At 41.1% G+C, this 13,540-nt stretch overlaps 1 protein-coding gene across 27 annotated transcripts in view; it reads right to left on the bottom strand.

The window, feature by feature from the left end:
* The window catches only part of zfh2 (Zn finger homeodomain 2), a 2,927,436-nt gene that overhangs the window by 2,593,006 nt on the left and 320,890 nt on the right, over positions 1 to 13,540 (bottom strand). The window contains exon 1 of one of the 27 annotated variants that reach the window (XR_010947786.1): positions 364 to 401. The exons of the other annotated variants lie outside the window; for them this stretch is intronic. The gene's annotated coding sequence lies outside the window, so the exon portion shown is untranslated. Of the gene's footprint in view, positions 1 to 363; positions 402 to 13,540 lie in introns of those variants that run through there. 27 annotated transcript variants of the gene reach the window in all.

Raw genomic sequence — 13,540 nt, 5'->3', positions numbered from 1 at the left:
CACCAAACCCAAAATAAGAATTCAAATCAATAAGCGTTTAAACGTAAATAAAAAAGGAAAATAAAAACAAAGCTATAAAAATATGAAAAAATTAAAAAATAACAAAATTTTCTAAGGGAACACCCTTACAACTTAAACAAATATCAATTAAAACCAATATGCAATTCAACGATACGAAAATTATAAGACAAAAAGGTAAAAGGTGTTCCTAAGGGAACACACTTTCGACTTAAACCTAGATCTCTACTTAAGCAAAGTAATTTATAAAAAAACGGCCTCACTGTTTATAAGTTTTACAGAAAATATATGTATAAAAAAGGAAAGAGAGAACATAGAGAAAAAGAAAATAATTTTTTATCTTACCAATCTTATTTCATTCACTACGCTCACCTGCAGTCCAGGTACCAAGGCTGGGGTGACGCGAGCTGAAAAGAAAAGATAGAAGAGAAAATATCCTACTATTTTCTATGTACTTTCGTACTATTAAGTATTATAACCACATGAAACCTTTAGTTCCGGTTTCTAAAAATGAAAATGCGTACGCACATATTATCGGGTCGTGATAATTAATAGAAATAAAATTATAAAAGTAAAAGAAAGTGAAATTATCGTGACTTTAAAGTGAATTAGACTAAGTAAGACATTAGAAATAAAAACAAGTAAAGAGTATTTTAAAAGGGAGTGCGCCATAGTTCTATAGGTGGATGCCATTTCGGGATATCGCCTGGACCAGGGGTGACTCTAGAATGTGTATTGTACGATATGGGTATCAAATAAAAGGTGCTACTGAGTATTTTAAAAGGGAGTGGGCCTTAGTTCTATGGGTGGACCCCTTTTCGAGATATCGCCATAAAGGTGGACCAGAGGTGACTCTAGAATGTGTTTGTACGATATGGGTTTGGAATGAAAGGTTTTAATGAGTATTTTAAAAGGGAGTGGGCCTTACTTCTATAGGTGGACGCCTTTTCGAGATATCGTCATAAAGATGGACCAGGGGTGACTCTAGAATGTGTTTGTACGATATGGGTATCAAATGAAAGGTGCTAATGATTATTTAAAACGTAGTGGACCTTAGTTTTATAGGTGGACGCCTTTTCGAGACATCGCAATAAGGGTGGACCAGGGGTAACTCTAGAATGTGTTTTAAAAGGGAGTGGCCCTTAATTGTATATGTGAAGGCGTTTTCGAGATATCGATCAAAATGTGGATCAGGGTGACCCAGAACATCATCTGTCGGGTACCGCTAATTTATTTATATATGTCATACCACGAACAGTGTTCCTGCCAAGATTCCAAGGGCTTTTAATTTCGTCTTGCAGAACTTTTTCATTTTCTTCTACTTAATATGGTAGGTGTCACACCCATTTTACAAAGTTTTTTCTAAAGTTATATTTGGCGTCAATAGACCAATCCAATTACCATGTTTCATCTCTTTTTTCATATTTGGTACAGAATTATGGCATTTTTTTTTTATTTTTCGTAATTTTCGATATCGAAACAGTGGGCGTGGTCATAGTCGGATTTCGGCTATTTTTTATCCCAAAATAAAGCGAGTTCATATAAGTACGTGAACTAAGCTTAGTAGAGATATATCGCTTTTGCCCAAGTTATCGTGTTAAAGGCCGAGCGGAAGGACAGACGGTCGACTGTGTATAAAAACTGGGCGTGATTTCAACCGATTTCGCCCATTTTCACAGAAAACAGTTACCGTCATAGAGTCTATGCACCTACCAAATTTCGCAAGGATTGGTAAATTTTTGTTCGAATTATGGCCTTAAAAGTATTCTAGACGAATTAAATCAAAAAGGGCGGAGCCACGCCCATTTTGAAACTTTCTTTTATTTTTGTATTTTGTGGCACCACATCATTACTGGAGTTGAATGTTGACATAATTCACTCATACACTGTAAAGATATTAAATTTTTTGTTAAAATTTGACTTAAAAAAAAAAAAATTTTAAAGTGGGCGTGTTCGTCATCCGATTTTGCTAATTTTTCTTTATCGCACATATAATAATAGGAGTAACGTGTCTGCCAAATTTCATCATGATATCTTCAACGACTGGGAAATTACAGCTTGCAAAACTTTTAAATTACCTTCTTTTAAAATTGGGCAGTGCCACGCCCATTGTCCAAACAAAATTTTACTAATTTTCTATTCTGTGTCATAAGGTCAACGCACCTACCACGTTTCATCGCTTTATCCGTCTTTGGTAATGAATTATCGCACTTTTTCGGTTTTTTCGAAATTTTCGATATCGAAAAAGTTGGCATGGTTGTAGTCCGATTTCGTTCATTTTAAATAGCGATCTGAGATGAGCGCGCAGGAACCTACATACCAAATTTCATCAAGATACCTCAAAATTTACTCAAGTCATCGTGTTTACGGACGGACGGACGGATGGACATGGCTAAATGAATTTCTTTTTTCGCCCACATCATTTTGATATATAGAAGTCTATATCTATCTCGATTAGTTTATGCCGTTACGGATTACCGCTCTGCTCAGCTGAGTATAAAAATAGGTAGGTCCTTTGTGTGAGGATGCAAAGTTTCACGTTTTTTGTGGTCTGCATGTAAAAACTATGACTACGAATCACGTATTTCAACAATATATGACCTAAGCATAAGTATTTGATGAAATTTTATGCTTCAACCCTTAAAAAAAGGTGCAAAAATTACAGTTTATATGGGGTATATAATATTCTAACGAATTTACTTGCAAATCCTCTTATTTGCAATCCTCCGCTAAGTTCGAATCACTAAACTGTTGAATAAATAACTCCAATATTGAACAATGGAAAAATGGCCTTTATTAAAGTACTTCACAATAACACTTATACTTTGCTACTTGCTGGCTTAATAACCAAACTGATTGACAACCCAAATGAAACTCTACTATTGGCCGCCAGATCGCGTGCTTAATCAAACTGATTGATAGCTCAACTCAAACTGAATTACAGCGCCTCTACATCTGTCGCCTTTTATACTCTTTGGTTTCCTCGTTCGCCTTTTTCTAGAATCTACTAGCATTGTCCATGAGCTCTCAAACTTCTCAGCTATAACTAAAATTGCACAATTTTATACATCTTTTAGGCGCTTCCAGAATCTACTAGTCCACTAGCTCTCAAACTTCTCAGATATATGCATGTGTTTGCGCATTGACTCTCCGCTGCTCGTATTCGTACATGGTACATATGTGTAGACGCAATTATTTATTCGTTTATGTAGATACATAAAGATTGAATTATTGATGTGAATGTTTGTAGTTTACAGTCTCTCGCGCACACATAGGCGTATAAGTAAATGCGTCTGTGTGTGACATCTCTCGGCTGCCTTATATATGCGTATACATGATTTGATTATTGACGTAAATTCGCTTAGCATCGCCTTAGTGATGGTATAGCTTAGTGATGCTACTATCCGTGACACTGCCCTCCACCTAAGTCTGATTGTCCCGATCAGACAAATCTCTCGATATAAACGATGCTAATCTCTCCAAATGAACCACTTTCATTTTGGTTCGTGGTTTGGTAGTGGTTTGTATGCGGTACACTACATCGTTGATCCGTTTTACAACTTTGTATGGGCCTTCCCAGTTACACTGCAATTTCGGGGACAAACCTTTTTTTCGTTGTGGGTTGTATAGCAGCACCAAATCTCCACCCTGAAACCCTTCCGAATTAATTGCTTTATCGTACCTCGCTTTCATCTTGTCACTCATAATTTTTGCTCGTTGCCTTACCAGATCGTGTATTTCTCTCAGCTCTTCTTCCAAGACACCAGTGGATTTCTTGACATTCCTCTCCGCATCGGCATCTATCCCATACTTCAAATCAGCTGGCAGTCGAAGGTCATTGCCAAAAATTACCTTTGCGGGAGTTTGGCCCGTTGTGTCATGTACTGCCGATCGGTAGGCCATCAAGTATAATGATATGTGTGTATCCCAGTCCTTATGGTACTTGTCTACCACTTTCCTTAAATGCTCCTCCAATGTTCTATTGAAACGTTCCACCATACCATCGGACTGAGGATGCAATGCAGTTGTCCGTGTTTTTCGAATGCCCAACTTCTAGCACATTTCTTGGAACACAGCTGATTCAAAATTCCTGCCTTGGTCAGAATGTAACTCCATTGGTACACCATACCTTGCAACCCGTCCGTTTCTAACCACTTCTGCTACTGTTTCTGCTTCTTGGTTTGGGATTGGGTATACCTCTGGCCATTTACTGAAATAATCCATAACCACCAGTACGTATTTGTTTCCGCGGTTGCTAGTAGGAAATGGACCTGCGACATCCATGGCGATCCTTTCAAATGGTGCACCTGAAATATACTGCTTCATCTGGCCATGACATCGGGTTTTGGGCCCTTTCGCTCTGTTGCATACCTCGCAATTGGCAACCCACTCGGTGACCGACTGACGGCAACCAACCCAATAGAATCTCTGCTTAATTTTCTCGAGTGTCTTCGTGATTCCAAGATGACCTCCACTTGGACCATTGTGCAGCTCGCTGAGCACGTCAGGAATCCTCTCTCTGGGAACAACTATCAGTTTCTTCTTGCATTGACCATCCTCACTCTCCCATACTCGATGCAAGCAACCGGATATCAATTCTAAACTGTTCCACTGTGCCCAATATGACTTCGCAATGGGACTCTCTGCTGACATCTCCTCTCTGCTTGGTCTTTCGTTTCGTTCGAGCCCTTGCATAACATGTGACAGATCTGTATCTTCTTGCTGACACTTTCTTAGTTGTTCCTTGACCCATTCATCCGTACACGTTATAGTCATTAGCCGGACATCTATAATGTCTTCTTTAGCCTCGGCCTTTGAGCAGTGCTTGCATTCCAGACTACATGGTCTTCGTGACATTGCATCAGCATTTCCATGGGTACTACCTTTTCGATGCTCAATGGAAAAGTCGTAGCTTTGTAGTCGCTCGACCCACCGTGCCAACTGTCCTTCCGGATTACGGAACTGCAGAAGCCATTTCAACGCTGCGTGATCTGTCCTGACACGGAATCGCTGGCCGTAGAGGTATTTGTGAAAATGTTTAATGCACTCTACCAATGCCAACAGCTCTCTCCGCGTAACACAGTAGTTCCTCTCTGGTTTTCCAATCGAACGGCTGTAATATGCAACTACCTTCTCCTGTCCATCGATCAGTTGTGATAAAACGCCTCCTATAGCATATCCACTCGCATCTGTATCTAGAATAAATGTTGCTCCTGGAATCGGATATGCTAACATTGGGGCAATGCACAAACGCTCCTTCAATGTTTGGAAAGCCACTTCTTGCTCCTTCTTCCATTCAAAAGCTTTGTTTTTTCTTGTGAGCTCATGGAGGCTATGGGCTACGCTGGAAAAATTTGGTACAAATCGGCGGTAATATGTACACAGCCCAAGAAAACTTCTCAATTCATGTAGGTTCTGTGGTCTTGGCCAATCCTTTACAGCCTCTATTTTTTCGTTCGCAGTGCAGATGCCCTCTGTCGTTACCCTTGTGACCCAAATAATTTACTTCCTTTTTAAACAGCGCACACTTTTTGGGACTTAACTTCAGACCAGCGCCAGCTATTCCCTGGAAAACTTCCTCCAAGTTCTTAAGATGTTCATCAAAGTTCTTTCCCAATACGATGGTGTCGTCCAGGTACACCAAGCTTGTTTTCTAATGTAGTCCTTTCAGTACCTGGTCCATGAGTCTCTCAAAAGTAGCTGGTGCATTACAAAGTCCAAAAGGCATCACTGTAAATTGCCAAAGACCATCACCGACACTGAAGGCTGTTTTCTCTTTATCTTCCTCCTTCACCTCCACTCGCCAGTAGCCACTTTTCAAGTCCAGTGTGGAAAACCATTTCGTACCAGATAGCGAGTTCAGAGTATCGTCGATTCTTGGCAATGGGTAGCTATCCTTTTTCGTTAAGTCATTCAACTTCCGGTAGTCCACGCAAAACCTCATTTTTCCATCCTTCTTTTTTACAAGTACTACCGGTGAGCTCCATGGACTAGCTGATGGTTCGATGACGCCGCTGTCGCTCATTTCTTGAATGATTTGACTCACAACTTCCCGCTTCGCCAGTGGAACACTACGTGGAGCTTGACGGATCGGCCTCGCATTTCCAGTGTCAATTTTATGTTTCACAACGTTGGTGCGGCCTGGTTTAGAATCATCCTGGTCAAATATGTTCGCGTACTTTAGGAGCAGTTGTTTTGCCTTACTCTGATATGCTTCCTCTAGCCCCTGCATCCATGCCGTGATGTAATTTGAAAGATCAGTATTACTAGCTGAAACGTGTTCCTGGAGCTGTCCAGAGTTAATAACTACTTCAGCCACTTGGCATCTTCCCAAAATAGCTCCTTTAGTCAGTTTGAGTGGTGACTTGAACTCATTGAGTACTCTTACCGGAATACGTCCATCTTGTTTTGTCATAGCCAGGGTTTTTCCTACAAGTATGTTTAGTGCTGATTTGTTTGCTGCTTCGACAACCCAAAATTTGTTTGTGCCACAATCTCCATCAACCTTTGCCCAGATGACTGCTTCGGATTTTGGTGGTATTTGCCGACTCTCTTCCACCAGCACTCGTTTACTGCTGTAGCCTCTCTCGTAGCCGAAATTAAGTGGTACATCCATGTTTTTATATCACATCGTCTTGCTTTGCATGTCGATCTTGATGCCCTGGTCGATTAAGAAGACCACTCCAATTATGATTTCATCAACAATTTCTGCCACTATAAAATTGTGTACTACCGTGACGTTCCCAATTGCGACTTCACATTCCACTTCTCCAATTACCTGGGTGTCCTCTCCCGCGGCTGTACGTAATCTTGCTCCAAGCAATGGTCTTATCATTTTGTTGACTAAATCCGCTCGAATGATGGAATGAGATGCATCCGTATCTACAGTCAGTAACCGTTCCTTTCCGTCCACATGTCCTCCAACAGTAAGATTGCTCCATCTTCTTCCAATCTGCGAGATAGAGATTATGGGGCATTCAATTGCGGGAGCCAGCTGTCGCCCCTTGCGGCTGACTCGATTTAGTTTAACGATTGAGTGGTCTTGGAGATTTGCTCATCACCTTCTGCTCTGCGTTTATGACCACCCACATTGTTGGAGCTATTGGGACCGCTGCTGCAATGTCGTGCAATATGACCTGGGTAGCCGCACTTGAAACATTTAATAACTCCGGCATTTTTCTGTTGTGATCCCTTCAGTGCTTCCATTCTACCCAATCTGGTCTTTCCACTTCCACACGATGAGCTTTGTATGTATGCTGGTTTACTCAATAGTGAGGCCGTTTCCTGAGTTAATGCATGTGATACCGTTTCAGCAAATGTCAGCTTTGGGTTTGCGTATGTAGCTCGCTTCGTTTCCACTTCCCGTATGCCATTTATGAAACTCTCGATTTTTACCCTTTCAGTGTATTCCACGGGTGCGTCCGCATTTGCAAGATGAGCCAATCTTTCAATATCTGAAGCAAACTCCTGCAATGTCTCATTTGCTTTTTGGTAGCGGTTTTGCAACTAAATTTGGAATATCTGTTTTCTATGCTCGCTTCCATAACGTCATTCTACAGCAGCCATCAATGCTTCATAATTGTTCCGCTCTCCTTCGGGAATCGTCTGTAGAATTTCCGCTGCTGGCCCCTTCAATGCTACGAACAGTGCAGCAACTTTATCTTCCGCATTCCAGTTGTTCACTGCTGCGGTCTTCTCAAACTGTAGCTTAAAGACCTGGTGTTTAAGCGACTTAAACTATGAACATTTTTCGTTCGTTTGTTTCAGTAGCCATTGAGTGTGCTTGTAATTCTCAACTGGTTAGTGAAATATTCTAAAGACATAGTTTGAGTTTTTTAATTAAAACCGAGGTTCTTCGGATGGTGTGCTAATACATCAGAGCCCAGTGCTCGCCTCCATATCACACTTTGAAGGAGTTCTTCGAATAGAAGATGAGGTTGCTCATTAGAGTGAAACCTCAGAGTGCCCAACGCTCGCCCCAAATTAAATAAATAGAGGTTTTTCTTGTAGAAAATGGGGTGCCAATACCTCAGAGCCGTCCCGTGCTCGCCTCCATATCACATTTTAAAGGGTTCTTCAAATAGAGGATGAGGTGGCTCAGTAGAGCGAAGCCTCAGAACCCCCAGTGCTCGCTCCCAAATTAAATAAATAAAAGGTGTACTGATGCTATGCATCCTCCCATGACTTAAACACACCAATAACACTAAAACTACCCAACTTAATAAACTGAATCCCTTAAAATAAACACAAATAAATAAATAAAGGTGTACTGATGCTATGCATCCTCCCATGACTTAAATACACCAATAACACTAAAACTACCCAACTCAATAAATGGAATACATTAAATCAAAAACCCCATAAACTCAATACAGTCCATTAATAATAATAATTTATAAATTTAAAAAAAAAAGGGAATGCTTGGTGGGAGTTGAACCCGCAACCCCGGGCGTTTGGTCGGGTACGTCAGCCACTGTGCCACGACTCATACGCTTACAAGCACATAAAATTACTCATTTATAACTCTTATTAAACTGCTCGCCCTCAATCGCCCAAAGCTTAGACACCTGGAAAGGAACAGAACCGTCAAAGGATGGTGTTTTTACCTTTGTATTGCTTGCTGAAACAGCTGCGCGACTTAATTGCAACTCCTGTATATGATCTCTCAAAGCATCCACATCAGCCTCGAATTTTTCTTCAAACTGCATTATTTTTTCGTCCATGCGCGCTTCGAGTTTTGACGATATACGCGCCTCTTGTGCTTCTAGTTGTACTGTTATGCGTGCCTCTTGTTCTTTCAGTTGTGTCTCCATCTTTGATGTAATCTGTGTCGACATTTCTGCCATACGCATTTCTTGTGCTTCAATCTTGGATGTTATGCGTGTCTCCTGCGATTCCAGCTGAGATGACATGTTGGTGGATATTTGCGATGACATTTCTGTTATACGTGCCTTTTGCGCTTCCAGTTGGAATGCCAATTGCGACGACATTGATGCTACTGTCGATGTTTGTGCAGATATTGCAGCCAATATCATGTTCAAGTCTGTGCTGGTAACCGTCTGCGATGTTTCGTTTTTCTCTTCAATTTTTGTTGTTGTTTCGTCCCCATCAGGATAAAAGACAAACTCGTCCACATCAATTCCTTGCGACTCCATTACCTCTCGTAGCCGTGCTTGAAGTTCGATCTTATTGCCGGTTGTATTTAATCCACGGTTGTCCAACTCCTTTTTCAGTTGCTGGATCTTCAATTCACTGAACTTTGCCATGTCCTTATTGTCCTCTGGAATTTATTCAACAATTCCTCTTCTGAAACCAATTGTAACGAATCGGCCTCAAATCCTCTTATTTGCAATCCTCCGCTAAGTTCGAATCACTAAACTGTTGAATAAATAACTCCAATATTGAACAATGGAAAAATGGCCTTTATTAACGTACTTCACAATAACACTTATACTTTGCTACTCGCTGGCTTAATAACCAAACTGATTGATAACTCAAATGAGTAGAGTGGCCGCCAGATCGCGTGCTTAATCAAACTGATTGATAGCTCAACTCAAACTGAATTACAGCGCCTCTACATCTGTCGCCTTTTATACTCTTTGGTTTCCTCGTTCGCCTTTTTCTAGAATCTACTAGCATTGTCCATGAGCTCTCATACTTCTCAGCTATAACTAAAATTGCACAATTTTATACATCTTTTAGGCGCTTCCAGAATCTACTAGTCCAGTAGCTCTCAAACTTCTCAGATATATGCATGTGTTTGCGCATTGACTCTCCGCTGCTCGTATTCGTACATGGTACATATGTGTAGACGCAATTATTTATTCGTTTATGTAGATACATAAAGATTGAATTATTTATGTGAATGTTTGTAGTTTACAGTCTCTCGCGCCTTATATATGTGTATACATGATTTGATTATTGACGTAAATATCGCTTAGCATCGCCTTAGTGATGGTATAGCTTAGTGATGCTAATATCCGTGACAATATATATACCACCGATCTCTATGATTTTTTCCAGACAACAGTATATGCTATATACGTATGCATTTGGTGAAATTTGAAGCTTATAGCTGTTAAAATGGGGCAGAAAGTGCGAAAAGTTTCTTATCTGTATATGGTTGTATGATATATATACCACCGATCTCTATGATTTTTTCAGACAACAATATATGCTATATACGTAAGCATTTGGTGAAATTGGAAGTTGCTAGCTATTAAAATTGGACTGAAATTGCGAAAACATGCATATATACTATATATAGATACTATATATACCACCATATATATACTATATACATCACCGATCTCTATGATTTTTTCACACAACAATATATGCTATATGCGTAAGCACCTGGGGAAATCTGAAGCTTATAGTTGTTAAAATGGGGTAGATATTGCGAAAAGTTTCTTATCTGAACAATCGGTTGTATGAGATATATACTATATATACAACCGATCACTATGACTTTTTCAGACAACTATATATTCTATATACGTAAACATTTGGTGAAATTTGAAGCTTCTAACTGTTAAAATGGAGCTGGAATTGCGAAAAAATATATATATACTATATATATATACAATATATACCACCATATATATACTATATATAACGCAGATCTCTATGATTTTTTCAGACAACAATATATGCTGTATACGTAAGCATTCATTGACATTTTAAGCCTCTAGCTCTTAAAATGGGGCAGTAATTATGAAAAGTTTCTTATCTGAACAATCTGTTGTGGGGGATATATACTATATTGTAGGGGACCTAGTCTACTGAATCAGGATTGAGTCAAGTGTTACCCTAATTCTCCTATGTAGGACCTAGTCCAAGATGAAGTGTGGATTTGAGTATTATCTTAGCTCTCCAGCCGCATTTGTCCGAGCATTAAAATGAACGCTTTGATTCCTGATTTAAGACAACCACCAGGTTTAAGCTGTAGTCAAGAATAATTTATTTTGGCTCATGTTGTTGTTGTTGTAGCAGTGCTTCGCCCCACCTAACAGCCGCGATCGATCACAAATTGTCATCAATATCCTCTAACGGGAGTCCAAGGGGTGGAACATAATGAAAGGGGTGTTAGGGGCGTTGGTTCCACATTACAATTAAAGAGATGGTTGGTGTCATGTGGGGACACATTGCAAGCGGGGCATACATTTTGTATATCGGGGTTGATTCTGGTTAGGTAAGAGTTTAACCTGTTACAGTATCCAGAACGAAGTTGAGCAAGAGTAACACGCGTTTCCCTGGGGAGTATGCGTTCCTCTTCCACAAGTTTTGGGTACTTTACTTTGAGTACTGGGTTCACCGGGCAATTCCCGGCATAAAGGTCCGACGCCTCTTTGTGGAGTTCACCAAGGACCTGCTTGTGTTTTTTTGCTGCATACGGCTGGGTTCTCAGGTGCCGTATTTCCTCAAAATGCTTACTGAGATGACTCCTTAAGCTCCTAGGCGGTGTTGGCTCATCAATCAGATGTCTGTTTGGATGCCCAGGTGTCTGGGTATTCAACAGGAACTCTTTGGTTAGCATTTCATTTCTCTCCCTGATGGGGAGTATTCTCGCCTCATTATATAGATGGTGTTCTGGGGACATAAGAAGACAGCCCGTGGCGATTCTGAGAGCAGTATTTGGGCAGGCCTGTAGCTTCTTCCAGTGGGTAATTTTTAGGCTTGGCGACCATATGGGTGACGCGTAGCACGTAAACGGCTGGCCAATTGCTTTGTATGTAGTAATGAGCGTTTCTTTATCTTTTCCCCAGGTACTGCCAGCAAGGGATTTGAGGATTTTATTACGGTTCTGGATTTTCGAAACAATTGCGGCTGCGTGCTCACCAAAATATAGATCCTGATCAAACGTCAAACCTAAGATTTTGGGGTGTAGGGCAGTCGTTAGCGTAGTGCCATCGACGTGGATGTTCAAAATGGTCAACATTTGGGACGTCCATGTTGTAAATAAGGTCGCGGAAGATTTAGTCGGTGATAATGCCAGATTTCGCGAGGCGAAAAAACTGGAGAGATCAGGGAGGTAGCCGTTTGTTCTGTTGCAGAGCTCATCGATCTGTGGGCCTGGGCCTGTGGCCATTATTGTGCAGTCATCGGCGTCTGAAACGATAGTGACTCCTTCTGGTAGTGAAGGTAGCTTAGATATGTAGAAATTAAACAAAAGTGGGGATAGGACACCACCCTGTGGCACCCCTTGTTTAATTCTTCTTGGTTTTGATGTTTCGTTTCTAAATTGCACCGATGCCTGCCGACAACCCAGATAATTTGCGGTCCACCTTTTAAGACATGGGGGAAGGGTAGAACCTTCCAGGTCTTGCAGTAACGTGCCATGGTTGAATGTATCAAAAGCTTTTGATAGGTCTAGCGCTACGAGTACTGTTATATGGTGGTGGTTTTGATTTAAACCGCAATTTATCTGGGTGCTGATGCATTTAGCGCGGTGGTGGTGCTATGGAGTTTTCTGAAGCCATGCTGATGACAGGCTAGCTGCAAATTTGCTTGGAAGTAGGGGAGCAAAATGGCTTCAAGCGTCTTTGCTACTGGCGATAGGAGAGATATCGGACTTTACGACTCTCCTATGTTAGCTGGTTTCACAGGCTTTAGTAGCGGGACCACCTTGGCCATTTTCCCTTTTTCGGGTATGACAAAGGTGGAAAGAGACAGGTTGAAGACATGCGCTAAGTATTTGAAACCCTCTTTCCCTAGGCTTTTAAGCATCGGCATGGCTATGCCATCTGGGCCCACTGCTTTGGATGGTTTGGCGTGACAAATGGCATCTTCAACCTCTCCGGCGGTGATGGTAATTAGTGACGCGCTGAATTTATTTTTATGTGCGTGTCTGTTGGCCCTCCATCTATCTTTGTCAACCATAGAATGCATTACGTATTGACGGTAGAAAGCGCTCGCGTAGACGCTAAGGTGTAGACTATGGGACGCCCTTGGACGTGAACAGCAAGGAGCCACAAAAGATTTATAAAAGTTACGTGGACTTCGGGTTTTGGGATCAAGCCCAGAACAACCTGTCCGATGCAACCATCCCTTACACGAGACACACTGAACAGAGTATGACCGTCCTAAAAAGATTCTTTTCCGGCAGATGCAGCAAAACCATTTCTCAGGACCTGGGTCAGGAGACGTACCCGGATTGGATTCGATACCTTCCCGGAGCAAGAGAATATGGAGCAGTCCCGCTGCAAGGAGCTGCTGGTAGGATGACAATTTGTGGGAGGGACGCAACAGATTAAATGGGGTTAAACTGAAATGACAGTCCTTGGTCGGGAAAAATCTGGAGTCGCTCCGGTTCATAGAACAGGCTGCCTTGGGAAACGCCAGCTTTTATATGTTCACAGTGAAGTTCTTAATTCTACTCATGCATACAAAATTGCTTAATTGCTAAATTGAACTTTGGGGAGTATTTCTCATATTCGATTTCCGCTTGAAATACATACAAATGCTTAATTGCTAATTGTTTCTGAAATAGGTGTGCCACTTGTAATGCGATCATACATTG

Source organism: Eurosta solidaginis, chromosome X, assembly GCF_040869045.1.
Source record: "Eurosta solidaginis isolate ZX-2024a chromosome X, ASM4086904v1, whole genome shotgun sequence".
In the NCBI taxonomy this organism is placed as follows: Eukaryota; Metazoa; Arthropoda; class Insecta; order Diptera; family Tephritidae; genus Eurosta; species Eurosta solidaginis.
This window is presented reverse-complemented; position numbering and strand designations above follow the sequence as displayed.